General features: G+C 33.6%; 1 long non-coding RNA gene and 1 pseudogene across 1 annotated transcript; both read right to left on the bottom strand.

Annotated features, from left to right (window-relative positions):
- Positions 1–909: 909 nt before the first annotated feature.
- On the bottom strand, positions 910–21,208 carry LOC145069160 (uncharacterized). The gene is made up of 2 exons (XR_013689323.1): positions 21,129–21,208; positions 910–1,306 (listed from the first exon to the last, which is right to left on the bottom strand). It is a non-coding gene; the product is annotated as an uncharacterized LOC145069160 (long non-coding RNA).
- A 4,301-nt stretch (positions 21,209–25,509) lies between these two features.
- On the bottom strand, positions 25,510–26,567 carry LOC145068459 (abscisic acid receptor PYL4 pseudogene; annotated as a pseudogene).
- Positions 26,568–27,726: the final 1,159 nt, after the last annotated feature.

The following is a 27,726-nucleotide window of genomic DNA, read 5'->3' as shown; positions in this document are numbered from 1 at the left end:
TTTTCAGTTTATGTTTTCAGGTACTTCTGGTTCGAAGGGGAAGAGCCCGAGATGATTGCAGTCCACACAACCTTCGTTTTGGATTTTATGTTACTCTGATGTTTTGTGATGTTGTTGATACACTTGTTCCACCATGATTTTTATGATGATGTTTTGGATGATAGTTTTATTAAATTAAAAGTGAAAATTTTTTAGTCTTAATTTTTGGGACGTTATATTTTTTATCTTTGACATTTTAAGTTCCTTCAAACAGAGACTGAAGAGTTGCCCAGACTTCATGAGCGGACTCACACAACTTGATGTGGTCAAAAAATATCTAGCGGTACACCACAAACACGTTCGGTAAAAGCTATTTCATCCTTTTTCTAGTTTGGCGATGTCTTCCAGTGTTGAAGGTTGTGGTACTCATCTTCGTTAAGCCCTAACACCACCACCTAATAGGGCACCAACAAGTTCATCAAGAGGAAGTGTTGGAACTACATAAGGACCTTCAATCATGGAATGCCAGACATCCTTCCCTTTTCTTTTTAGGAAATTACACATTTATAGTTTTTCATTTCTCGTATTCATCAACAATCAGTATTGGTGCTCTTGTGGAATAGCCCAAACTTTTTGAGACATTGACAACATATATCGTTTGTAAGTTAGCCATTTTAAAAATGTTTTTGAGCGATGATGGTATATGAAGAATACTTCCAGGCTTCCCATAAATGTAAGTCACCAAAGTTCCTTACAATGATAATTTAGTGGGGATGTATAGTAAACAACCAATCTAGGCTCTCATACCAAATGATGAAAACAAGAAAAATGCTCTTAGTTAAATGACAATAAGTAAATACGGAAGAATTAACTTAACAACTAATACATAATATGATAATGAAAGACCAGAAGCGTAAATAAATAAACAAGTTATAAAAAAGAACAATCTTCAATATATTAAGATGTGCTCAACAAGACATCGTGAAAGGTGTAAGGAGAACCACAACCCGGCTCCCCTTTTATAGACACAACTTGATGGCATAACATATAATAAAGTACAACTTAAAGATACTGATATGACTAAGTTGTCACATCCCCAAACCTGAACGGCGGAATTGTTCGAGGGTGGATGGCTTCATATACAGTATCATAACAATGCAAAGTAGTAAACAAGCAACAACATCGTACATTGAATTAATAGTAATAGTTTAATACATGTGTGTTCTTTCATAGTAATAAGACATTACAACAAGTAATCAAAATAAAAGACGAGTCTTGACTGCTCCGTGTTCGCAAAACCTGGTCATCGTACCTGTCTACTGGTGACCTGAGAATACAAGTTATTTTGAAAGTGTAGGTCAGCATTTAAGCTGGTGAGTTCATCCGTATTTAATGTCATTGTTTGTATAAGTATGATGAAAACGTTTGAAATTTTTCAACGTAATTTTTTGTATATGTTTTGAAAACTCCTAGAAAATCCCATATTTTCTACTTGTATAAAAGTAGCCTTTTATCGAGGCCTGACTATTTTTGAATATTTGTTTCTAAAAGTCCAACATTTATCCATAAGTGTGTGGTAGTTTAAAGGTTCCAAAACTATAACACAATGAAGTTTTTCATGCCTAAATAATAGATTTATGTATGTATAAAATCGCCAAGGCACTTGATAACTCTGTAAACCAATACATTTTTAATACTCTCTGTGAGTCTTTTGTTTAAGTAAAACTGGTTAAAAGGGTGTTTATCCCGAATTGTGAACATGCTAATAATATCCCATAGTATAGTTATTACCCCCTGAGCATAATTGAGTTAAATGTGTATTACTACGTACAAGAGTTGTTGTTTCCGCGGTTTGTAAGTTTCTCATAACCATACTAGACGTAGTACTAATGTCGACATTTGTCACCCCAGACCTACCGGTCTAACTGGAGCTTACAGTTTAGGTGTGGGTTCGTCAATCCCGTATAGGTCTATACACAAATTCGCGCTCTCCCTCCAGGAGACTCTGGTTAAAGATAGGGACTTTCGTTTTGGTACTAACAAAGTCATATGTCTCACATCATTGCTAACAACAAATTCACGAGTAATATGATGAAATACCTTTTGTATGAAAAGATTATCCTTGTTATGAAGAATGTATACTTGTAAATAAAATGTTGGTATAGTTAGATCTGTAAGTGTTCTTATACTATAGTATTTTAGTATGTTCTCTTTGTCATAGTATATTAGTATGTTCTTTTGTCATAGTGTTCTATGTTATAGTATTTGTATACGATAGTATTCTCTGAAACTATACCTATTATAGTTTACTAGTAGGTTCCGTTATAGTATTTGAAGAAATGAATGTACACCTTTGCTACTCAAAGGTATTGAACTGATTCAGTAGTACTTTTATATCAACATATGTATACATAATATATAAGTTTAAAAGGAAATTTCATAACACATTTGAATGAGTTTAATAATAAATATTGATGACTTGATGTCAGTGTATACAACGATTTAAAAAGTAGTTTGTTTGATAAGACAGTGTAAAGTAAAAGAAATCCCTTGTTCGAAAACACAGTTATAAATTGCATGTGATTGATTATATAACAAAGAGTATAACAAAAGATTTATGTTTTTCACACGATGATAACCGTGTGTTTATTTGTATTCCCCCCCCCCCCCTTAAAGTGTATAAAATTCATTTATAAAACATTTGAAAGTATAGTTATAGGGGTATTAACTCAATTGATAAGTGGTGAATCGAGCAGCGTTTCGTTTCCAAGAAGGATCGTACTTGACGTAACCACGAGTCTTGGGTGAAGAAACGAGTTTCACGCGGGCAGTACTTCGACTGGAAAGAAGTTAGTTTCTCGGGAGATTCGGAGCGTTGGGACTCGCATCGTGTGTGTGAGGTGTTACCGAGGCTTCGGGGTGGTTTAGAATGGTTTAATAGCGTGTAGAAGTAGGAGAGAGGATGGGGTTGAGCAACCAAACTCGAAAGGCTTAGATTTCTTTATATAGTCACAATTTTGACTCTCACCTCGTGAGTTTTTCATAACTCACGTCGTGAGTTTGGTCCCGAATCGTCATGGCATGCGTCACTCGTTAACTTGCTCTGGAAGGGTTAGTCTGGCAACTCACCTCGTGAGTTTTTTTGTTCACCTTGTGAGTCACCTGACAGCATGGGGTTTTGGACCCCGAACTTGTAAAATCCATAACTTTCGCATACGAGCTCCATTTTCGACGTTCTTTACATGCACGCGTAGCTGAAAATAAGCTCTACAACTCTCATTTAGACTCCGTTGACTAATTTTGAATTTATTTTTAATTAATTATTTTTAACGGGCCGGGACTGGAAAAGTCCATTAAAAATCCATAACTCCTTCATCTGATGTCCGTTTTCGTCAGACTTTTCACCGTTGTACTAATATTGTTGATGTCTTTGATTCTTATTTAGGTTGTATTGGCCAAAAATCTCTCGATCTCTATTTCGAGTTTTTAGCTGTCTACTGCTATATCCGGATCTTGGAAAAATCATAACTTCCTCATACGAAGTCAGATTTGGACGTTCTTTTTACATACATTTACGGTTTAATGATATCTACAACTTTCATTTAGATACTTAATGCTAAAAACTATTGTCTTGAAACTTCATGTTTTTACGTCTATCCGTATTGCCGGTTTTGTCGGGAATCTTAGAATAGTTATAACTTCTTCGTTATAACTCGGATTTTAGTGTTCTTTATATGTACGAAAACCTTGATACGATTCCTACCACTTTATTTAACCCAAATAAGATTTTAGGAAAGTTAAATTTTGACCTAAATTTGACTAGTGTTACATTATATTGTCTCGAAATATCGGGTTGTCACATAAGTGATCTACTCATTAACCGGTAATCAGTACAACCCAATAGACATTAACTCCTAACACAAACAGACAAAATATGAGTCGACTTTTCTTTAATAAAAAAACAATGTTCTGATGATTCTTCCTTCGGAACATGCCAAGACTTCTGATCACTTAACTTCTGACTGCGACTAGTATTTTTGGACTTCGGTGAAGGTCACTTCAAGGTTCAACAAGATTTGATAGTAATATTATTATATTTTTGTAAGTTTAAACAATAACATGTTATATATATATATATATATATATATATATATATATATATATATATATATATATATATATATATATGGCTAGGTTAAATTGTGGATGACATATATTTTGCGGACATGTGTGGATAGTGTTATTCTATGAGAATAACTAAGAGAATAGGGTGTTTGGTAATCAAAATACATTCAACCTCACATAAACATCGTCACTATCATGCGTTGTCACTAATTCTTATTCATTTTTGTTCTCACGCATCGTTTTTCACTCATTCTCATTTTTATAGAATATGATTATAAAGAACGCATTTTGACAGACCGAGAATAAAAAAATTCTACAATACCATGTAGACGATTTAATTAGTGAAAATACGTTATAATGATAATAGTTATGTGAGCTTGAACGTATTCACATTACCATACAACAATTCTCGTAGTCATTCTCACAGAATAGCATTGTCCACACATCCACATAATAGATGTTCATACACATTTGAACCTAACCCTATATATATATATATATATATATATATATATATATATATATATATATATATTAAAGAAATTTGGCTTTCCTAAAAATGGATTGAATATAATAATAATAATAATAAGATAATTTTAAGACGTCCAAACCTTTAAGCATAAAACAACAATTGATCACGTCTTTAGATAAGAATTCCTCTTGCATTTTACATGTTGGTAATTCAAAATTTAAAAATTAAAATAATGTAGTTCCTGAATTTTTGGGATAGGAATAAGTTTTAGTGGGAACATACAATTTTTGTAAAAAAAATATTATTGTCGAAAGAAACTATTCATAGTACTCATAATTTCCTTTATCCAAGTTATGTATACGATTAATTTTTTCAAACAACTCTCTATTAGGTTCTATATTGAATTATTAAGCAATGCTAACTAATGTGATAATTATATCTTGATTCATCTGTAACAACCGTTTCCATAATGGATCAGGTTAGAGCATTAAGGAGTCAAAAGCTCGGTGTTTGTCGAAAACTGGGTGTCACGACGTTCCCGCAGATAGGTCATGATGTGACAAGATAACATGAAGAACATGTATCGGGAATGTGGTCATGACGTGACACATAGGTGGTCACCATGTGAGGAAGGCTGCAGCCGAAGCCCATGATCATTTAGGGTTTCCTTCGTATTTAAACCACATTAACTCAGTTTTAGGGTTCATTATCCACCTCCATCACCCTCAAACCTCAAAAAACCCTAACCCTAATCCCTATTGGCGGTTTTGGCTCATCCTTGGTGGTTTTGGTGCTCTTTAAAGAAAGAAGAAGGAGGATTGGTGTAAGGATCAAGCAATAAACATTATACCATCTTTGATTTCACTTTCTGGACCATTTGTTAGGATTGAAGTCTCTACCTTTATGAGTTATTATCTTAAATCTAGTTGTTTTGGTTCATGGTTTTCATTTGAGTGATGGGATGGATTAATGTTGGTAACTGTATGGTCATCCTGAGTCCCTTGAGCATCATACCTCCGAGATATAAGATATGGATGTGGTTTGAGAACCTTGCAAGTGTTTTAAGTCAATTTATTGGATTTTGACGTAGGTATGGTAGAGGACATGCATGGAGTATGCATGTACATAAAGCTTTCATCTTTATAGACCTTTGGAGTCCCTAAAGCTTTTGGAAAATTTGTAGTTGAAGACTTATTGGACTAAGGACTCAAACCATTAGGATTTTGCTTCAGGTAGTGGTCACGTCGTGACTAGGAGAGTGTCATGACGTGAGAATGGAGGATTGCTTGATTAATTTGTCTAGATGTGCTCACAATATGACCACGGAAGGCTTGAATTGTGATATTAGCTATTGGGTTTTTTGTGACTGAGTTAGTTGAGTTAGAACTTGACCGAGTTGGAATCTGGCTTAGTGCATTCTCACGATGTGACCAAGGGTTGGTGACGACGTGAGGGTCAACCGTTGGCATTGTTGTTGTTGACTTTGAACTTGATCGTTAACTTGCTGACTTGGGTTGACTGATTTAGTGTGTACCGTAAGGTTGGAACTTGTATGTTTTGATAGGAGTGTTGTAGCATATGTTGCGTGACATTAGGTTGTGGTTTAGCTGACTTTGAGAGAAATGTAAGTCTTCTCACTATACTATACTTGATGCTAGTTGTCTATGTGAAGCTTGCATGGAAGAGCAGGTGGTGCCCCCTAGCATATGTATGACGACCAGGTGATGGCTCCTGGCAATTATATGCAAGATCAGAGTCTGGCCTCAGGTAGTTATATGTATGTTACTAGTTTCCTTTGTGATGCTTGTAAGGAAGACTTGTACATAAGAACAAGATTTGGCTCCTAGTGTAGTAAGGAAAGACCATGGTTGGCTCATGACTGATAGTGACAGTAAGGTGTTGTTCATTTTTTCGAAGTGAAAATACCTGAAGTCTGCGGACCACCTCTGCAACCCTCTATAGCAAAACAGGGGTACCAAACGATTGCAACATGTAATAAAAATTATGTTTGTTTTTAACCTCTGCAGACTACTGCAATAAGTTAAAGTAAGGTGTGAAGAGGTTTGAAACAGAGGGTCAAGTTTTGCGCCACACAACACACTCACAACAGTTTTTAAGTTAGAAGTATTCTGAAAAACAAATAGCTGCGAAGGGCCAAGTGTTGTGCGTGTGCTGCACAACGTAACAATAAGTGGTCAGAAGTGGTTTTTTTTAAAAGCACCTAAGACTATGGATGGCCCATAGCATTTCCTATCTTCTGTATGGTATGTGGTATTTTTGGGAATTCACTAAGCTTTGTGCTTACATTTTGGTGGTTTAAACATTTATAGATATTTCCAATTCCAAATGGAAGGGCCCGACTTGACTGCACCGCATCCCCCGATGGCTTTTCCGCATTGATTATTTTTGATATACCCTAATGTTTGAAAATACAAGTTACACTAATTGGGTTTGGAACCAATGTCCATATGACTCGATGTTTTAAAATTAAATTTTGTATTGGCATTTTTAGGATGTTACAATTTGGTATTAGAGCCTTGGGTTGAGGGATTCGGGCACACTCTCGAGCGTGTCTGAACTCAAACTGAGGAATTGATAATTTTTTTTAAAAGAAAATAATTTTTCTAAAATGATTTTTACTAAATAAAGGGGCACGATGCATGATTTATGCCGAGTTGAAGTAAGTGATTCCCATAATACAAATGCATGTTATGTTATCTATTTTTCATGCTAGAAGATAGTATGGGGATATGATCAAAGTTGCATGCTAGAATGTATGTTTAGAGAGATGCCTATTAGGAAGGATGCCTTTTGATGTTTTGTGGCCTGTAGAATTCTTCTGCTCGAATGTTGTTTGCTTTTTGCATTGTAGGACTCATGTTATTATGAGTTAATTATTTCATGAATATTGTAACATCACAAAAATCATAGTAAAACTTTTCATTTTCAAAACCATTTTATAATCCATATGTCATACAAAGCATTATTTCCAAAAACGCCATAATCATAAATTAGAGTATCCCAAAATTATTTATCAATAAAATTTCCAAGGCTGATGTGCATAATCACATCTTTGCCTTGCCCCAATCACCTAATGTACCTGAAACCATGAAATCAAACTGCAAGCCAGAGCTTAATGAGTTTCCCCTAAAATACCACACACAGCCAAACATATAAGAACATGCATATACGAGCCTTCATCCTGACTGGACCACCTCGCAAGGTCCATAGCCTATCTAGACCACTCTATGGGCCTATGGCCTGACTGGACTACCTCGTAAGGCCTATAACCTATCTAGACTGCCCCAGGTATCTAGGCCTTCAACACAAAGTATGACCGCCTCAACCCAACTGCACTATGTTGACATATGTAAAAATAACATAAACATATAACCAACAAGTATAGGTAATTATGCAGATCTACCAATCTAACAGATCGCTACCACATAACAACATCCTATACACAAGGATACATAAAATAATTTAGTAAGTTAGAATTATTCTCTTTCACCCACAAGTACAATGAGGAAAATCCACCTGAACTACTCATTAGAAGCTCAACATCTACCTCGGTAACAAAACGGTCAACCCAAACTTCCTAAAACCAAACCAAGACCAATCATTAGTCAAATCCTCAATTCTACCCAAGTTTGACCAAAATTCAAACTGGTCAAAAAGTCAACGATCAAAGTCCACAAGGTCAGCCGTTAGCTTAGTCAAAGTCAATGTCATGTCATGACCATTCCTTAGTCACGTCGTGAGAATGCAACGAAAATCAATCGTCATCATGTGCATTATCATGTCGTTACACATCCCATGTCACGTCGTGACTTTCTCGTCAGAAGGCCAAAATATTCATTAAGCGCTTAATCTCTTCAGACAAAGGCCCATAACTCATATCTAGTTCCTAAATAGCTTCATGATGGATAAAGTTTCCAACTTTATTCATTCGGATGGCTCAAACAACCAAGACCTGGTCTTTAAGTCTCAAAGGGACCAAGAATGCATCTTTATCAACTGAATCTATTAAGTCCAAGTCTCCAACCTTCAGATCTAAATCAACATGATGTTTAGACGGATAAAGTTTCCAACCATATCTATAATAACGTCTCAATCTTTCAAGATCAAAACTTTAATACACCAAAATGACCTAAGTGACCAAGATAACTTGCATGGTTAAAAGGGAAGGCAAAAAAATCAAGACTTTCCTAGTCTATGAGGTCCAAGAAGCATTCTAAACTGATCAAAAGGTGTTGGAGTCCACATCTGAAACATACAATGTTATTGAGATCTTGGAGAGTAATAAAGTTGCAAACTTGATTCCCAACCAGGGCCGGTCCAGACGGTGGGCAACCCGGGCGACCACCCAGGGCCCACGTCTCTAGGGGGCCTAAAATCTCTGGGATATATAGTGTGTGTGTGTGTGTGTGTATATATATATATATATATATATATATATATAATTATTACCTATGTGATTTTTAGGACTTAAAGTTGGCTCAAACTCAATCTAGTTCAAAAGATAAACAATTTGGCTTGATTGTTATTGTTAATCGAACGCATTTATAGTGAAGAATAAATGATATGTTTTTTGAATCTTTATTATTTTTTGTCTTTAAGGGGCCCTTTTTTTCTTTTCGCCCCGGGCCCATATGCGTTTGGACCGACCCTGTTCCCAACTCTCACTCAAAACCCATTAAAATGGACCAAAACACAAAATACAGTTAGATCCACAACGAAATGTAACAAAGCTTGGAACTTTATAACTTACAAAGGTCTTGAATGTAGATGAAAGCAGAGAACTTCAATTGCCAAGCTTCAAGGATCATTCTTGCATGAAAACATTGCTCCAAAACAACCAAAAACTCCAAAAATAGATGAGAAGGGAGAGGGGAGGTTCAAATAATGAAAATGGAGGCTAGGTTTCTCCCAAAGGGTTCTAAAAATGATGGGCGCTAACAAAATACCCTAATACATGAATCCTTGCCTTTAAATACCTTGAAATTCCTAAAAATTTGTGGGCTTGGGCTGCATAGTTCTCACGTCGTGAGAATATACTTCTCACCTCATAAGAATAGGATCCTCACATCATGTGAATATAATTTTAACCTCATGAGAATAGGTTTTCACCTAATTTCACTCCAACTTCAAACAGTTATAACTTTTTCGTTTCAAATCCGTTTTCGGCATTGTTTATATGCACCGAAAGGTACTTAAGAAACCCACAACTATATCTAATTACTTTTGACCTAAAACACATCGAACTGAAATCCTTAATTCATAAAAGAAGTTTGTAATATCACTTTTCCTATTTTATCCTTTAACTCCAAGACACAAACCAAGGGCTTAGATCACATAACCAATATTATCAACATACAATAGGGTCTAAACCCTATTCCCTTGAAGCTCAAGGCATTTACTTGATCCATTTATTTTCTATAATCCCCAAATAATAAACTTCTCGAAATATGAGGTTAAAACTCTCCCCCAATTAAAATGGATTTCGTCCTCAAAATTTGTCTTGGTTAGGATCCCTGGAAACAACGCCAACACATTCATAAGCTTCTCTAACCACTTCGAAATCAAGGCATCTTATAAATAAAACTCGAGACACCACTCAAAAACCCATAATTGCCAACTAACAACCCAAAACTTGAAAATACTCAACCACAACAACTATCTTTCTCTCCCTAACTGTAAGACCCAACTTCCATTGAAAACTAGTCAAACCAGGAATTCTAGAAACTACAACCCCAAACCAACCCCATCAATATATCCTTGGAACCAGGACCCCGTCAGTCTAAACTTTAGAAACCATACCTTATGTAACTTCCCGAAAATGCAAGGTAAAAATTTCATTTTTAAAAAAATAAATCATACAAAAGGAGTTGTTCCAAGACCGATCAAAGTGAATATATTATTTAAACATTATAGTAATATCATTAATTTCTAATGAGGAAAAATATAGGGGATGTTGTGCAGTCACACCGGTCCGTTCCTTTTTGAACCTAAAATACCTGAACCCATAAATATGAAACTGTAAGCACAAAGTTTAGTGAATCCCCCAAAATACCATATACCACATATATACAAATATTACAACACTTGGCTGTGTCAGGTCCGTATCAACCTCGAGTCCATAATGACTCTATATAATAGCTTGAAGCTGTGTCGGATCTGTATTAAACTTGGGGTTCGTTTCACCCCACATAAATAAGCATACAAACATATGAGCATGAGTCACAATGACAACAAGCACATATAGGCATATCAACAAGTGTCACAAATAAAACCATCATCCTACAAACATAATCTAGTGGGTCGGCATTGGTGACTTTGACCCATGAGTATAGTGAAGAGACTCACCTCATAGTATTAAAGAATACTTGCACCAATCACTTCTCTAAAATATATCTCTACCAATCACCCATTCAATTAACAGGTACCCAAATCTCAAACTATAAATCAAATTACCTAAAATTCCCTTAGGTCAAACTTGGCCAAAATCCTAGTCAAAATCAAATTTCAACCGATTCGACTGGGTCAGCTCGGTTGAGTACGTTGGGCATACTAAACACGTATGCAAGGCGTACTACGCCTTGACCAGAAGTCGAGGGGCTAACCACGTATTCGCAACGTACCCTTTAGTACGCCCAACATGCGCGGATGCCATCCTCCCAATCCATTAAGAGCTTAATCCTTTAAGTTGTTTTGTCTAAAATCCAGATCTAATCCACAAATGATATCATTAACCATAAAGTTTCCAACTTTATGGTCTTACATGGCTATTAAGTCTTTAACATCCAAAACCCTAACTTCTTAACCCATTAAGACATCCAAGACCACGCATGGAGGCAAACTAGGGACCAAGGTCACATTTTTTTATGGTTCCTAATGACTCCATAATGGATAAATCTTCCAAATTTATCCATTAGAATGGTCCCAACAAACAAGATCTAGTCTTTAAGTCTCAAAGGGACCAATAATGCATCTTTTTCAACTTAATCCATTAAGTCCAAGTCTCCAACCTTTAGATCTAAATTAGTATGATGTTTATATGGATAAATTTTCCAACTCTATCCATAACAAGGTCAAAAACTTTCAAGATCTAAACTTTGTACACTTAAAGTGACAAAAGGCTCATAACACCCAAAACTAGCTAGATCTAACAATTTCATCATCATGATTCAAACTTTATACCTCCATAAGAAAGATCAAGGTGAACAAGGTCTGGATCTACAAGCTCCAATGGAACCAACACTTATTCAATGACTTTCTTCTTCTCCAAGGTAAACCAAGAACACTCCAAAGCACTTAAAAACACCTTCTTTTTGCTCACAGGTCTCAAACTAGGGTTAGGGTTTCAAGAAAGGGTGTTGGAGAGGTGGAGACTTAGAATGGTATGGGGTTTGTGGAAGTTAAGGAGCTTAAATAAGGCTAAAACCACGAAAATAGGGTTTGGGCACTAATCGCATATGCCCAGCATACTAGGGATGCCCCATTACGCTTAGCGTACACAGCTAACCCAAAAATCGTCCTAACTTTAAACGGTCATAACTTTTTCATTTCAACTCCAAATTTCGATGATTTTTATATACAAGGAAAGGTATCGAGGAGGTATACAACCCTGTATAATTACTTTTGACTTCAAAAACATTAAAATAAAATCAATAATTCATAAAAGAAGTCTGAAACACTACTTTTCCCATTTTACCCTTTGACCCCAAAGCACAAATTGAACTCTTGGATCACATAATCTACATCACCCACATCAAAATGGTTCTAAACCTAAGGCTGAAGCCTTATGATAACTTGATGTTCAGGTCACAGACCTGAATTATGAAACGAATCGAAACAGGGTGTTACACCCTAAGACTGATGATCATCCATTCGTCGCACCTACCCCTAGTTCCCTAACTAGGAACATCACCAAACCATATAGAAAGAATACTCAAAACATCCTGATCATGAATTTCACCCAATCCCAAGTCCATAAATTATGCCTAAAAACTTAAATACACACTTGACTTCCTGAAAAGCCATCACCGACCCGCTGCTCCGACGAGCATAATGATGGTTAATCCAAGAATATTACGTTGCATCTAAATCCCTCATCAGATCAGGTGTACATCCACCTGAAAAATCACTCGAGGCGTTTAGAACAGACTTCATGAATCGAGATTTCAAAACCGATACCCAACATTGGTAACCAAACTCCTAATAAATAGCTCACAAGAAATGGGGTTCATAATGCAAACATTTAGCCAGAGATTTCCGATATATAATTAATATTCCCAACAACCTTATATTGTCCACATGATCCAAACCAGATGGTTACTGAGTCTCCAGACTCCCAAAACTGCACTAACACCCAAACATGCCAATAAGACTAACGGTTAGAGACCTAACAATCTCAATCCAATGATTACCAGGTCCCACCCATAGGAATCATACAACCACTGGTTCACGATATATCGTGACACATTCTAACCACTAAAATGATAACATCATGGCACTATGACAATCTTGGCATCATTCCATCACTGGCCTGAAGACTCATGACTACCACCACACACGCCTAAAGATACTCAACCACTAATACACCAACTTTCAGGTACCCAATCAACGTCCCTCTCAATGCTAACAGAAGCTAACATGGTCTATACCCTTCTATCTTGCACAATTCCTTTCATAATACATGCTACTTCTAATGCAAATTCCAACGAAAACATGGTCGCACACAACCAGAGAATAAGATAGGCGGCTATACTCTTGTTTCAAATTCAAAGGCTATAACCCAAATAAGAACCATGCCAATAATTTGAACCAAGTGTTCTCATGATATCTTACTCATTCCACATATACCCTTTATGACCATATTTGGTGTACTACCACAATATACACCCCTAAGGAAAAACACATAACCAACCCTAAATCTACTACTTTTTCATATGTTTGCATTGTAAGGATAAATGTTTCCGCATTTTATCAATAAAGTGAATTTTTGGTTTTATCTCATTTACTTTATATATCATCGCAATGGCATCTATGAAAATTGGTGGTTATATTTCTATTATTAGCAATATTAAATATGGATTTGATTCTTTGTTATATCATTTGTGGTAATGTCATAATTGACCTAGTGAAAAAGAATTCTCGTCACCCAAGTTTCAGTTGGATAGAAACTTCAAGTCATACAATTCGAATTGTGTGATGTATGAGAATCCTGATCATTGGAAGATTAAGACTAATTCGTTGATCACATGTTTGTGTGAGTCAAAGTGAAGGACTAACAAATCTAGTACACATTGATGTGGACTATTTCGATCCACCACAAAGGATGATAAAGCTATTCGTCATGATTTGCTGATGGTTTAGTAAATATGGTTATACTTATATGATTAAGTGTAATTCTAATTCTTTGAAAAGTTTCAAAGAGTGGCAGAACAAATAAGAAGAATCTATTATGCAGAAAGATAAAGGTTTCTCCAATCTGAAAGGAATGGAGAGTACTTTAGTATCATGTTTTATGATCATCTTAATGATTATGGAACTATGTCACAATTGATCCTCTAAGAAGAGGAATTGATAATTGTTGGAATAGTTTAATCAAGCAATGATTCATACTTCGTTTCCAAATCAAGTTTTAGAGTCATACTCTATTAACTTCAAATCCCTCTCAAACTAAGTAGGTTTATAACACCTCATGAAATTTGGAGTAGATATGTTTTCTTACTCTAGCACGTTTTAAATTGGTAGTTGCGATGTTTTGGTTAAAAGAAAGATAAACTTATACCAATTAAATGAAGTGTTTTTCCTTGATAAGAACCCATTCTACCCTTTGATTGTTTGGTTTTGTTTGTCAAGGAATGTTCCTTAACAGAAAAACTTATATGTCAAGGAGTCAGTGGGAGTCTTAATGATCTTGAATAGTTTCAGGAGTCAATCAATAATAAACCTTTTAGTTATCACTAGCGCATGACGTGTGGTTGATGACCAGTCGTGCTAAGTTGACACATTCTTTTTTCTGTGCACCTTCCAGTAAAGTTGACTATGCATGTGAGTTCTATAAGTTCTCATTTGATAGCAATAGGCAAAGCATGTTGGTCAGTGATAGTGTATTGATCAATATGAGTGAGCTGCTTGACAACTTGGAAGCACTGGTAGGCCCTTGTGCTACCAGAAGGCAAGAAACGAAGAATAATCAAAGTTCAATCCGTGAAATGAAAACTAAATTTGATTTTGGTTTTTCCTTAACCTTATCTTATGATTGTAGGTTGGAATTGGTAAATTCACATGGATAGGAATACATACACCATAAAATCTAGGTGGTAAAAGTTTTCTCTCTAATTCATAAAGATGATTATGAGGAAACACTTTTGCTAGTAGATTTTGAATCTTATTAATATCATGGTTAGCAGGTGCGATAATTGCGTTCTCAAATTCGTATATGATTACAGCATCCCTTTTCATAGTTTAAATTGTGAGAAATGGCAAGAAATAGTTTGAACGTTCAAGAATTATTGTGGTAAGTTCTGAAAGGGTTTAAACACACACATATGCTATCTAATGAAAGGTGTATGAGCTTGAGAAGTCTGGTTGAAGCCTTATCGAAGCATCACGTATCAGAAATCTGAACTTTAGTAAGAAAGTCAATAGTGTTGATTTCTAGAAGTCCAGTTGATTTATGAATACATGTCAAAGCTAGTGGGAGCATAATTTTTATGCTAGCCATATCATAATCGATATGTAGGAGTGAGCATATTTGTTGTGCTAGTGTGAGCATAGTAGTTATGCTAAGTATTGCAAGTTGGCAATGCTATTTATAGGAAACAAAGTTTTCAATTTGCAAATTGCTATATTTGAAAAAAAAAATCGCCATAGAAAGTTATAGGGGAGAGAGCACTTATACTTCATTTCAAATCTAAAAGTTTAGATTGAAGGATTTCAATGGAACTTAGTCATGAACATATATGAATATCGTGTTGAAATGATTCAATATTGGAAATTCTATATATAGAATTATTATAGCAAGAGACTGATCAAGTATCATGTCTTTATGTAAGACATTATGTATCGAATCCTATAGGCTTCATATATAGGATTAATTACATATGATATAATATTTACTTGTTCTGATTTTCCAAATGCCTAGGGCATTTAGAGGGAAAAGGACCATAATTGGATATGACAAGAGTTGTTAAACAATTGTCAAGGGCAATCAGAGGTTCGCTAAAGATTGGTTGCTTGTGGACAGTTGGAAGTATAAATTTGGAAGGACCATATTAACATGTTCTAAGTGGAGGTAACTCTTCTTCAGAATTGATAGTCATATGGGAATATGGAAATGTTTCCATAGTGGGAGTTAGTTATTATCTACATGTGAGTTAGAAACTTTAATGCAAGAAGGATGTTCAAGGAATGTACTTTGAATTTGAGACTTCATTACCATGAAATTGTTCTAGTAACAAAGTTTCAATGGAACATTGTGTGATATCGTTGGCGAAGTGAACATGGTATATAGGATAAAGATTAGGCCCAAACTGAGAAGTGTTGCACCCCCTTGAAATGGAAGATGTCAAACAAATTTTAGGCATTCTAGAAAAAAATTTCGTAATCGATTTACCGAAAAATAAGTTTTAAATTCATTGGATTTTTTTTTCTTCTCGAAGAGTGCATAACCGCATAGATAAGCTCACACTAACCCGTCAAGTTAGGATCCAATTCGAGATTTTCCTTGAGAGGTATCAGGAAGGAATTGGAATGAAAAGAGAAAGTCCGAAATCATTGTGTTCTCAAGGCCGAAGGCCAAGTCAAAGACAGAGACCGTGCCCCTCGGGCACCTCTCTTTGAATCCTCGACATCACAAAAGGAAATTGCATGTAAAGCTGGAATTCTAACAGATATAGAAGTGATAAGAATTTGAAATTGCGAAATGAGCTTCTTTGGAATTATTTCTAATCGATCTATTCACAAAGGAAGGACCATAAAGAGACATAGTATGCATGTTTATAACATGGTATGACTAATGTTTAAATTCAAGTGTTAAGTTGATTAATCGAAACATTATACAATTAATAAAGTCTAATTAATATGGTGATTAAATAATAAGTGTTTTATTTATATTCAATAGTTTTGAGACCATATTTAATTAGGTTATTATTTTGTTTCACTTCGCATGTTTTACTTCCCAAATAATTGGATTATTCAAAACATCCGCAATCGATCATACTTTGGAAGTAAGTAGTGAATTAAGACCGTCGTGAATTGGATTGTAGATTGTTTAAGGGTTTTAACATATCAATGGTTTGCTGCAACATTCACGAGTACTTTTGAAATGGGGATTTGAGTATTGGATTAACCCACACTCAGAGAATTACTTCATGGATTTTATCACGAGTAATTTTGAGACGATAATATCTTGTATTCTTGAAACGGAGACATATGAGTTGTTGTTTACGAGGCAGTTGTGCATTGATAATATGTAAACGCATCAGTAACTTGGTGTTATAAAATGTATTGTTGTGCGTGATTTGATGAGTGAATAGTACAAACATATGAGTCGAAGTTTATCCGTTCCTTTTGCCTTAACTAGGAAAAACGATATATGTGGGCCCCTCGATGATTTGATAATGACATCTAAAGTGCTTGGCCAAGACTAGACTGAATTGATGTGTTCAATTAGTAGTCCGTTATCAGTCGTCATAAATCAGAAATCGGGAAACAAGCTTTGGACAGAGAGATTGATTATAATCCATGTCTCATGTCCATCCGATATCTTGTAGAATGGAGGAATATTTGATCACTTATCTAAATGACACATAACTGACTAGGCCAGATTTCAACAACGACTTTTGAAAGCTACGATTGCTGGTCAAATTTTGAGGTCATACTTGCAATCATAGTTATTAGACTTATCCAAGAGTGAAACTGTTGGATTAGGTGTCTAAGCCCATAACTATAATTGGTATGCACTTGATTTGATAGTAGCATGGTCCTTTTGGGCTGCCTTCACTTTAGCAACTTTACAGGGTGACTTTTGGAGAGAGGGGTTGAGTTTATTATTTGGAGTAATACATTGATTTATTAATGTATTATGAAAATAATATATTAATTAGAAATCAAGTTATTTAATTAGTATTGACCAGAAATTATTTTGGAATTAATTTTGGGATTAAATGAACTGATTAAAAGAACATAGTCTGTTTTGCAAATCATTGATAGTTGTGAAACTGGGCTGGTGGACTCCTTAGAATGGAGTGGACGAAAATCTATAAGGAGGCACTATAGATTTCGTCCAAGGCTTTTTAGTAGGAGTCCATGGGCTGCTTAAGCCTTAAGCAGGAAATTAGGGTTTCCTCCTGAAACCTTAACAGTTCTCAGCTATATAAGGAACCCCTGGCTTATGATTTTCGTCCCTATGCTTTCTAAGAGAACCTAGCCAAAATTCTATGTGTATTCCTCCTCTTTCCTCTCATCCTCTTGCTAGCGGTGTTTGTGAGCCATTAGAGGTGCAACATTTAAGGAAATAAGCTTTCAAGAGTCAATGATCTACAAGGAGTTCTTGTTATTACTACATAACAATTAATGTAAACATCAAAACCCTTGTATTATGTAATTTTCAAATTTTGTAAGCTAGATCTAGGGTTTTGCTTTGGTATTTAATTTGCATGTTCAACTAATGAAAAACTTAGATCCAAAGCAATTAGGGTTGCATGAACACATAGGTAGTAGTTATGCTCATAACCCATCACAACTCCCCCAAGAAGTTTCACCCTTAATGGCGGCCTCCCGATGCCAACCAGGAATAGCCCTTCACAAAGTTTCCTACCATCACAAGAGGACCAAAAAAACAGTGGTGGAACGTAATAGGTGTTAGGCCTCCCCGGTTTGAAGCTTCTAATAGAGTAATACTCCTATATATATATATATATATATATATATATATATATATATATATATATATATATATATATATATATATATATCGTTTAATTATGAAATTAAACCAATAATAATTAAATTGGCCCCCTGATTTTTAGATCTGTTATTAATTTATAGTCTAAATAATCAAGCAACCAAACCAAACAACTAAAATTCTAAAAATCACTAGAAAGATCAAAATAAATCTTGTTTCATTAGGAAAATATCTCATAAACTCTATAAAAGAACAAAAAATCAAATCAAATTTACACAAGTTTTTAACACAAACTTTGTATTTAAGAAGACAAAAAAAAACCCAAAAAATCCATTCGGGTCGCCAGAAAAAAAAACATTTAATCTCACCGGAAATAACGCAACCGCCCAATCTGATAACTATTCTCTTATTTATTTTTTTTTATATATATAAATAGCCTATTGTTTTTTATTAAATACATAAAAGTAATCTGTAAACAGTTAGAAAACATAAAACATATATCTTTTATATATATATATATATATATATATATATATATATATATATATATATATATATATATATATTTATTTATTTATTTATTTTGAATGTTATAATCATTGAAATAAGTTAAAGAATTTAAATTTGAAACGAGAATTAGTTGTTTGAAAAAAAATTGTTGCTAGTTTTCATTTAATTTTTTTTATATGTATTATGTTGAAGTTTGAAGTTGGCCCCCTAATCATAATGTTTGTGTTTTGTCCGTGCACAAAAGCTCGATTTTTTTTTATATTCAACGGAATGTTTAATTTTGGACCAATCACCAAATAAACCAATCTATAATAGTTAATATGCTCCGGTAAATATAAAACCTTTTGATGATGTTATGTACCGCATGATATCATTTTTTATAGTTGTGAATTTATTTTGGGCGTGTTCGGCCAAATTAGCTGGTAGCGGGTAGTTTGTAGTGGGTGGCGTGTAACTTGTAGATTGTAGCGTTTTGTTAAACGCTGCATGAAATAATATTTGAATTTGGAGCGTTTTGTTTAAACTAAACGCTAGAAGTTTGTAGTGTCAAACAAAACTTTCTGTTCAAAACCGAGCGTTTTGTCAAACGCTAGAAGCTCTCAAACGTTCCCAAAAGCTCCGTACCGAACACGCCGTTTGTTTTTTCTCAGAAAATTTGTTAAAAGATTTGGAGAAAACATATTTCAAGATCATAAATGTAGATAGTAGAATTCGGACAATATGCTTACAAATACTTCAACTTACATCACAAGTTCGAAAATAGGAAAAATTCCAAGTAGGTGGGTACGTTTTTTTAAAGCGGACATAAAATTTTGTTAAACTAATTAAAGAAGTTTGAAAATTCAAGGACTAAGTGCTAAATTTTAATTTGAGAGTTTCAAACAACCTTTTTGTATGAAAAAGAAGTATGCAACATACTTAATAATTCGAAACTGTCCACAGTTTCGAACTTGATGGTCATTTGACAATTTGAAAAAAAAAATGATCACTGTGATCATTTTGTGATCACCTCTTAATTAATGTTAGAAAGATGACATCGTTTCAACCATAGGAAGCTTTGGCTCTATGTCCATTTTCTTTATTATCCTCTTGCAATTGTTTTTAAAATTGTTAATCCTCAAGAAGACATTAAGCCAATTTAGCAAAGTACAAAGATTAATAAGTATGAGGAATATTTGTTTATTGATTCAAGATTCTGATATCATATGTCCGACTTTTTAATCTAGAAAGATACAATACTTAACTTGACATTAAATTTAATAAATATATTTGAGTACTATTCAAAGTACCTAGACGAACTTAATGAAATAATATTGAAATAATTGCCATCAATATTCAAGTCCCACTGCCTATAACTATAATAGGTAAATATAGATTGGATAAAAAACCACCAAAACAATCAATGGTTATGTATAAATTTGAATATAACAAACCAATGTTGTCAAGATCGGGATCCTACATAGAATCGTTTTTGAGTTTGAAAGATCCCGATCGGAATCCTAAGATCTCACAAGTTATAATATTTAAACATGAAAAATATATCAAACATTCAACTTTTCGTTCAAAAGTTATAAAAACTTCAAAATATTAGTCATCAGTCACAACACAAAATGAAAAACGGTAAATTGGTAAGGGTAAAAAACATAAAATTGTAAAAAAAAATTCATTTGCAAAAAAAAAAAACAAAAAAAAAAAACAAAATTCAAGGGAAGGTAGGATCAGATCGTATCCCGTACGATCCTACTTGCGATCCTACCTCAAATACGATCCGTTTACGATCTAGATCATTTTCATACCTAGGATCGTACGATCTTACAATCAGGATTGCGATTTTGACAGTCATGTAACAAACCATCTTTGGTTTCTTACATATTTACCATTATAACAAGGAAGTTTGAGTAGTACATATCAGTTTTTTTCATTCAAAAAATATATTTTTAAAATATTATACTTCAATTGTATAACTTTATAAAGCAAAAATTATTATATATAGAAAAAAAATTATGTAAGGATAATTCTATAACAAATATTAAGTACTAATACCTTCAGATTGTAAAACTCTTACCAAAACAAAATTTGCACTTTTTGCTACAAAAATATCATGAATCGTGCAAGAATACTTACATGACTTGGTAATCGACTTCATTTTGTCAAACTTCTAACAATAACCAAACAAAAGAAAGAATATTTTGCTCAAATTAGTTAAAACTATAATATAATGTTAAATAGACCAACAATTATCTTTTTTTCAAAGTAATCTTTCTTTCTAGAAAGACCTGCACAAAACGATATTCAAGTGAAAGACATTTTTATGTCTATCTCTTAACATAATTAACAAAGTTTTGACCACTAAAAGTTAGAAAAACATGCAAGACACACAATTAGAATGGTTCTTGTGGGTGTCCCCACACATGCAAGTTGGGGATGGGAAATTTGCAAGTTGGGATTAAAGAAAAGAAGCATTGTAATGTTAAAGAGAGGCAAGTTGGTGTTTTGGTGTCATCAAGTTGCAAAGAGTGGTTGTTGATTCCCCATCACTTTGTATTATTTATACTTATTATTCTTCTTTTCTTTAAATTACAATATTACCCTTTCTTAGTTATTTCTCCCCTCCTTCGTAGATTTCACTATTCTCATCGTTAAAAGGCTTGTTTTAACAAACTATTTGGGTTGTGGTACTTGATAAGGTATACGGAAGATATGATGAATAATTTATTGACCAATATTTAAATCCTGACACCACTCAACCCTTATGGTCATGGAGGTTCGTCTGCAGTAACTCCAGGGCATAAGACAAAGTCTAATGTTTGCTACCGGGATTAGTCGGTGCGCTAAAGCTGACCTGAAAACCCTCGTTAGGGAAGTTCCCTTTCCAAAAAAAATGTTTTAACAATAAAAATTTTGTTATTTAATAAGTTAATTAAGTAATGAATATGTAATAAGATTAGATAGTCGTAATATTTTTGTTTTCAGTTTGCATTTTAGAAGAAATGTGAACGCAGAAAACACTTTTGGTATCCTCTTATGTTTTCGAAAGGTTACAAATTTTTTATAGAATGAGATTTTAAATTGTAACTTGATTATGATGTATTCATAATTTAAAAAAAAAAACACATGTTGCTAATTTAACTTTGATATAGGTACGAATGAGGTAACGGACCCAACAATAAGATATGAATTTTGTCTTTGTTTCCGAGTTTCATTTATTTTACAAAAAAAGAAAAGAAAAAAACAACTATCTTTAATTTTGCATATCCAAAATGAAAACAAAAACAATCTTTGATAACATTTTGCTCTTTCATTATAACTGATTTTCTTATAATCTGATCTAAGTTAACAAGTAAAGCAAAGTATTAACGAAAAGAATCTTGCAAAATAACGACTCTTAAAAAGGTTGAGCACTTGAGCCATATAAAAATGTTTGGAATTGCTTAGTTGAAGTACTTATTGATTTATATTAAATATTTTTTTAATGTTTGGATAAAAATATTTCATAATCATTTATTAACTTAAATAAAGAGTCTTTTATAAGTTACTTTCTACTTAATTATTAAATCATTTAAATGATTTTTGATAAGTTGTATTATTATTAGTACACATAAAATATTGTCAAATACTAAAATTAACATATCAATTTATTTCGTTTTGAAACCGAATAACTTAATTAAAACATTTTTCTAAACTTTGATTTTTTGACCAGTTAAATTAATTGTATTTTTATAAATAATCAAAAATTATATTAAATAAACAACCTTAAGCTTCTTAAGAATATAAAAATTGTATATGTGTTATAATCCCTAAAACTAGGCTTGTATTAATATTGAAGAAAGTACACGATAATTGATAAGGACCAAGTTCATTTTATATATAATGATCACTTTTCGTTTTTATATTTGTTGAACGTTTATAAATAAATTGATTTTTGGACAAAATATAATATTATTATTTTATTATATATATATATATATATATATATATATATATATATATATATATATATATATATATATATATATATATATATATATATATATATATCATAAAATTTAAATTTTATTTATTCTATAATATATGTATAAATATCATAAAACCATATTATGTTATATGACCAATTTAAATAAAAAAAATCTTATATATTAATTTTTCCATATTAAAGCCATATCTTTTTTTAAAACGGTTGAATTATGTTTCTAAGAATTTTTTCAGTAAGATTTCAATAGATTTTTTTTTGTTCTTTTTTTTTTTTGTGTTTAATATATTATATGGGTTTTTACATGTGTATGAAATTCTATGAGGATTATAAAAACACAACTTAATATCATGGTTTTTTTTTAATTATAAAATAGGGTTATTGGCATTGTGGCCCAACAAACTTCCGTATATTTGTTTAAATGGTCTCACGTGACAATTTTTTACATTTGAGGGGCATGTACTTGTGTTTTACCGTTTGAAAATGTCTTTTTATCCATTTTAGCCGGTATTCCTGCCTAGTCACTTGCCAAGTAAGCAGGTTAGTGAATACATATAACCCGGTGAGCCAACATAGACTCACTAATGAGTCGACTCAATGATAGACTTGCAGGAATAGGGTCAACCATCCACATCTCTTTGACCCTTTCTTCTTAACCTAATAACCTATACATACACGTTTTTTGTTCTAATGACCTTTTTTATTCTTCATGTGAATATACACATGGATTGTTTGAATCATGGCTTCATCTATGCTGAGAAAATTCATAGGTATAAAGACCATCAAGTGCAACACATGATTAGGGTTTCAATTTCGCTCATAGGGTGGAAGACCTCCGGCCAGTGTACGTTTCTACCTGATCAACTCTTCCTTCTCCAAAATCAAGATATGTTACTGTTAATTTAATGGAAATGGGTTTGATGAGCCCATTGGCGCTCGATTCAACTCCACCGATGTCCCCTCCAACATCTCTGATGTGGCAGAACAAGGTGAATCATGTTACGCCGTTGGCGCTGCAATTTCCGGAGAGTAGGTTGAAGACGACTCCGACTATGGGTTTGATTTGTCGATGGCCGTTGCTCAAGCAATCATTGACACAGGCCAATCCCCCAACAAACCTCCACCTTTTCCGAATGGGGTTCGCCGAGGATGACGTGCATTGACACTGGAATGCTATCCTTTTGCTCTGATTACTTTGTAAGTGAAGGAATCGGTGAATTCGATCTTGAACCTTCTGAAATCTCTATACCTTCTCCATGATTTCTCTTTTCGATTCCGAAATCTCCATGTGACATCACATTCGTTTGGATTTCGGGTGTTGACTAGTGTTTGATAGTCGAGAAACACTAATGATTTGAAGTGTTTTAGGTAGAATTTCTTGATAGCCATCAAAACTCCCGTATCAGAACAGTTTACTAACCTCATATCATCGCAAGCACCAGAGCTCAAGCTCATATTCATATCATCGCAAGCACCAACGACAAAAGAGAACCCTAACAGGGCGTTTCCTCTTCTTCTCATAGCCGATACACCTCGACTTTGCCTAAAATTCACGAACCTCCACTGAAAATCGCCACACTTCCACTACCACTGTTGGGTTTGGTTCTCTCCATGGTCCAGTAATGTCGTCGATTAACCCAGTCACAGTCACCACAGTCGCAAATTGGGTGGAGGGAGATAAGCATGAGATGTGAAGAAGGGAACAAGAGTACCAATTCGCTCCAAGATAGGATGGCCCAAATGAAAAACTAGGGTAAACATTATCACATCTACATGGCAATGACCTGGACTTCTTTAATCTAGATGGCAATGACTTGGAATTGGCAAAATGCAAGATAAGTTGGGTGTCACCGGATGAATCCTTCAAAATTTTCAAAATGGCCTTTTAAAACATAAACACACAAGTACGTGCCCCTCAAATGAAAAAAATAGTCACGGGGGACCCTTTAAACCAATGTACTAAAGTTTGTTGGGCTACAATGACAATAACCGTATAAAATATATATATATATATATATATATATATATATATATATTTTTTTTTTCTTTTTTTTTTTTGAAATTTAACGATATCTATATTTTCAGCAATTTATTTGATGATATAACCATGTTTTAGTTTTTTTACTCATTTAGTTAACTGACATTAATTATTTAAAAATATTTAAGCAACTCATAAAATTTTATATATTTTGATCCTATAAACGTAAAAAGTAACCACACATTTTGTTAACTACTTTCTTTCGTAGATTAAGAAACAAATGAAGCTAGATATATGTATACATAAAATAAATTCTTCTAAGGCAATTTGTATATTATTAATGACTAAATGAATGTTGCATATATATATATTTTTTTTATTTAAATGACTACTAATCGCAATGACCATACCATACGGTTGTATCATACTCGAATTCAGCAAACAGCTATCAAAGATTCAAAGTCGGCCGTTTTCACGTGGAAACTTTAAATTTTTGACCTTATTTTATTTATTTTTTTGATAAATTAACTATATTTAGAAAAATAGAAACAGAAAGATAAAATTCATGATAATCTCTTTTATTTAATACATCAAAAAAGAAAAAAGAAAAATAATGCAGCAACTAGCAAGAACAAGAAATCGATGGTGTCGTCATTCCTAAAACAATCAAACAAACAGATCATCTTTAATGTCTTTCCATCATCTTCAAAAATTAAAAAATTACATCAAACCATACAGATTCACATAAAATTTTGAAGATGAAAATTTACACCATCGATTTTGTTCTTCATTATGCGTTTTGATGAGATGATTTCTTCTGTACTTGATACTCTCAGATGGGTGGGTTATCAATCTTGATTTTCCGATCACTTTGACCTGAATTTGTTCTCGGCGATCTTAGCTAACGACTGAAGGTTACATTTTACGATGGTATCAACAAAGCCAAAAGTTTCTTCCTTTGTGTTCCCCGGAGGTATATCCACGACGTAAGACTCAACAACCACAGTACCATTTCCGGTAGGTGTAGGGTGGAGGGTGGTGACTGAGCGGTAGTTCGCCAGTCGATGATCGCCACCAACAACGCTGAAGCTAAGAACATGACGCTCGTCGTCAAGGATCTCAAGGCGTTCGGTGGAGTTAGCGGCCGGGAGACCGGAGATAACATCAACTTGCCGTAAAGTTCCGACGTCTCCGTTTCCGTCCACAACATGGCAGCTCTTTACAAAGTGTTTATACGCTTGTGGGTTGTCGAAGCGGCGGACGACGGACCAGACGGTGGAGACTGGGGCGTTGATCTGTTGGATGACGGCGGAGCAGCACTGGTTTTGAGCTGCTGGATGGATGTGGTATCGGGCAATGGAGTCAGGAACACGGTTGTTTGACATCTGTTTGTTGCAGCCAACTCCGGCGCCGGGAGCGGTGGTGTTGAAGAAAGACGATGAGTTTTGAGGATTGGAAAGCATAGTTGATATGGAGATGAATTTGGTCACTTTCTAAGAACTGGTTTGATGTTTTTCCTCCAATGGAGGTGAGAGAGAAGGTTTGGTGGGATCTTAAAAGTGGGGGAGAATAGGAGGTTTAATGGGAGTTCATGTGAAATCAATAAAATAAGGGCTACTTGGTCCAGCCTATGGACCATAAATAAGCTTTACCAACGAACCATTAAATTTAATTTGTAGCTACGGCAAATAAATTTTATATATATTTTAAGTTATTCTATTTATGAAAAATTTATATATTTGTTTATTTAATGATTATGTTTACTACATCTATATCATATACTGGTCAGATAACAAAAGAAATAGCTTAAGACTGAAGTAGTTAAGTTATGTTTGGGTCGACATATTAAAATATTTTAGTTGATCTATTTTATTAAATTTTATATTGTATATTGTAATATACAAAATATAATTTTCTGCAATAATAAAATTATTATACTTTTATGTTTTGAAAAGTAAAATCTTATTTTGTAAAATTAAAAAAGTTAGAATAGTTGAAATCATAACTTTTATGGTAAATGGCACAAAAAAAAAAATTTTATACATAAATTCGATTTTGACATTGTGTTTTCTAATTTGTTACAATTCTGACCACTTGACCGATTAACCAGGTTGCATGCTGACGTGGCATGATGACGTGTCAGTTTTGATGACGTGACATGTTGATATGATATGCTGATGTGTCAAATCGAACATCATTTTTTCCAATTTTGTTCAATATTGACAATTTTTTATTTGAAACCGTATAAATATTTTTTTAATACATTTAAACCGTAAAAATATGTTTTTTTTTTCATGTAAAAACGATAGTTTTGTATAAATACATTTTTTTACACTTAAACGATATTTTTTATGTATAAATATGTATTAGTTATATAAATATTATATTTTATATTAAATATGCAACTTTAAAATGTGGTTTTTAAACCGAAAAAAATATGTTTATACGGTTTAAAATGTAATAAAAAAAATATATTTATACGGTTTCAAATGGAAAATAGATAAAATTGAACAAAATTTGATAAATGATGTTTGATTGGAACAAAAAAAACATAATATCAAAATTGTAATAAAAAATTAAACTTAGTGTCAAAATCGAAAAAAAGGTGAAAACTTAGTGTTTTTTGTGGGAAAAAAAATCAATTTTGACACGTCAGCATATCACGTCATCAAAACTGACACGTCATCATGCCACATTAGCATATAATCTGGTTAACCGGTCAAGTGGTCAGAATTGTAACAAATTGGAAAACACGATGTCAAAATTGACACAAA

The sequence above is a fragment of the Lactuca serriola genome, chromosome 8 (genome assembly GCF_051521515.1).
Source record: "Lactuca serriola cultivar US96UC23 chromosome 8, Lser_US96UC23_V15, whole genome shotgun sequence".
Classification (NCBI taxonomy): Eukaryota; Viridiplantae; Streptophyta; class Magnoliopsida; order Asterales; family Asteraceae; genus Lactuca; species Lactuca serriola.
This window is presented reverse-complemented; position numbering and strand designations above follow the sequence as displayed.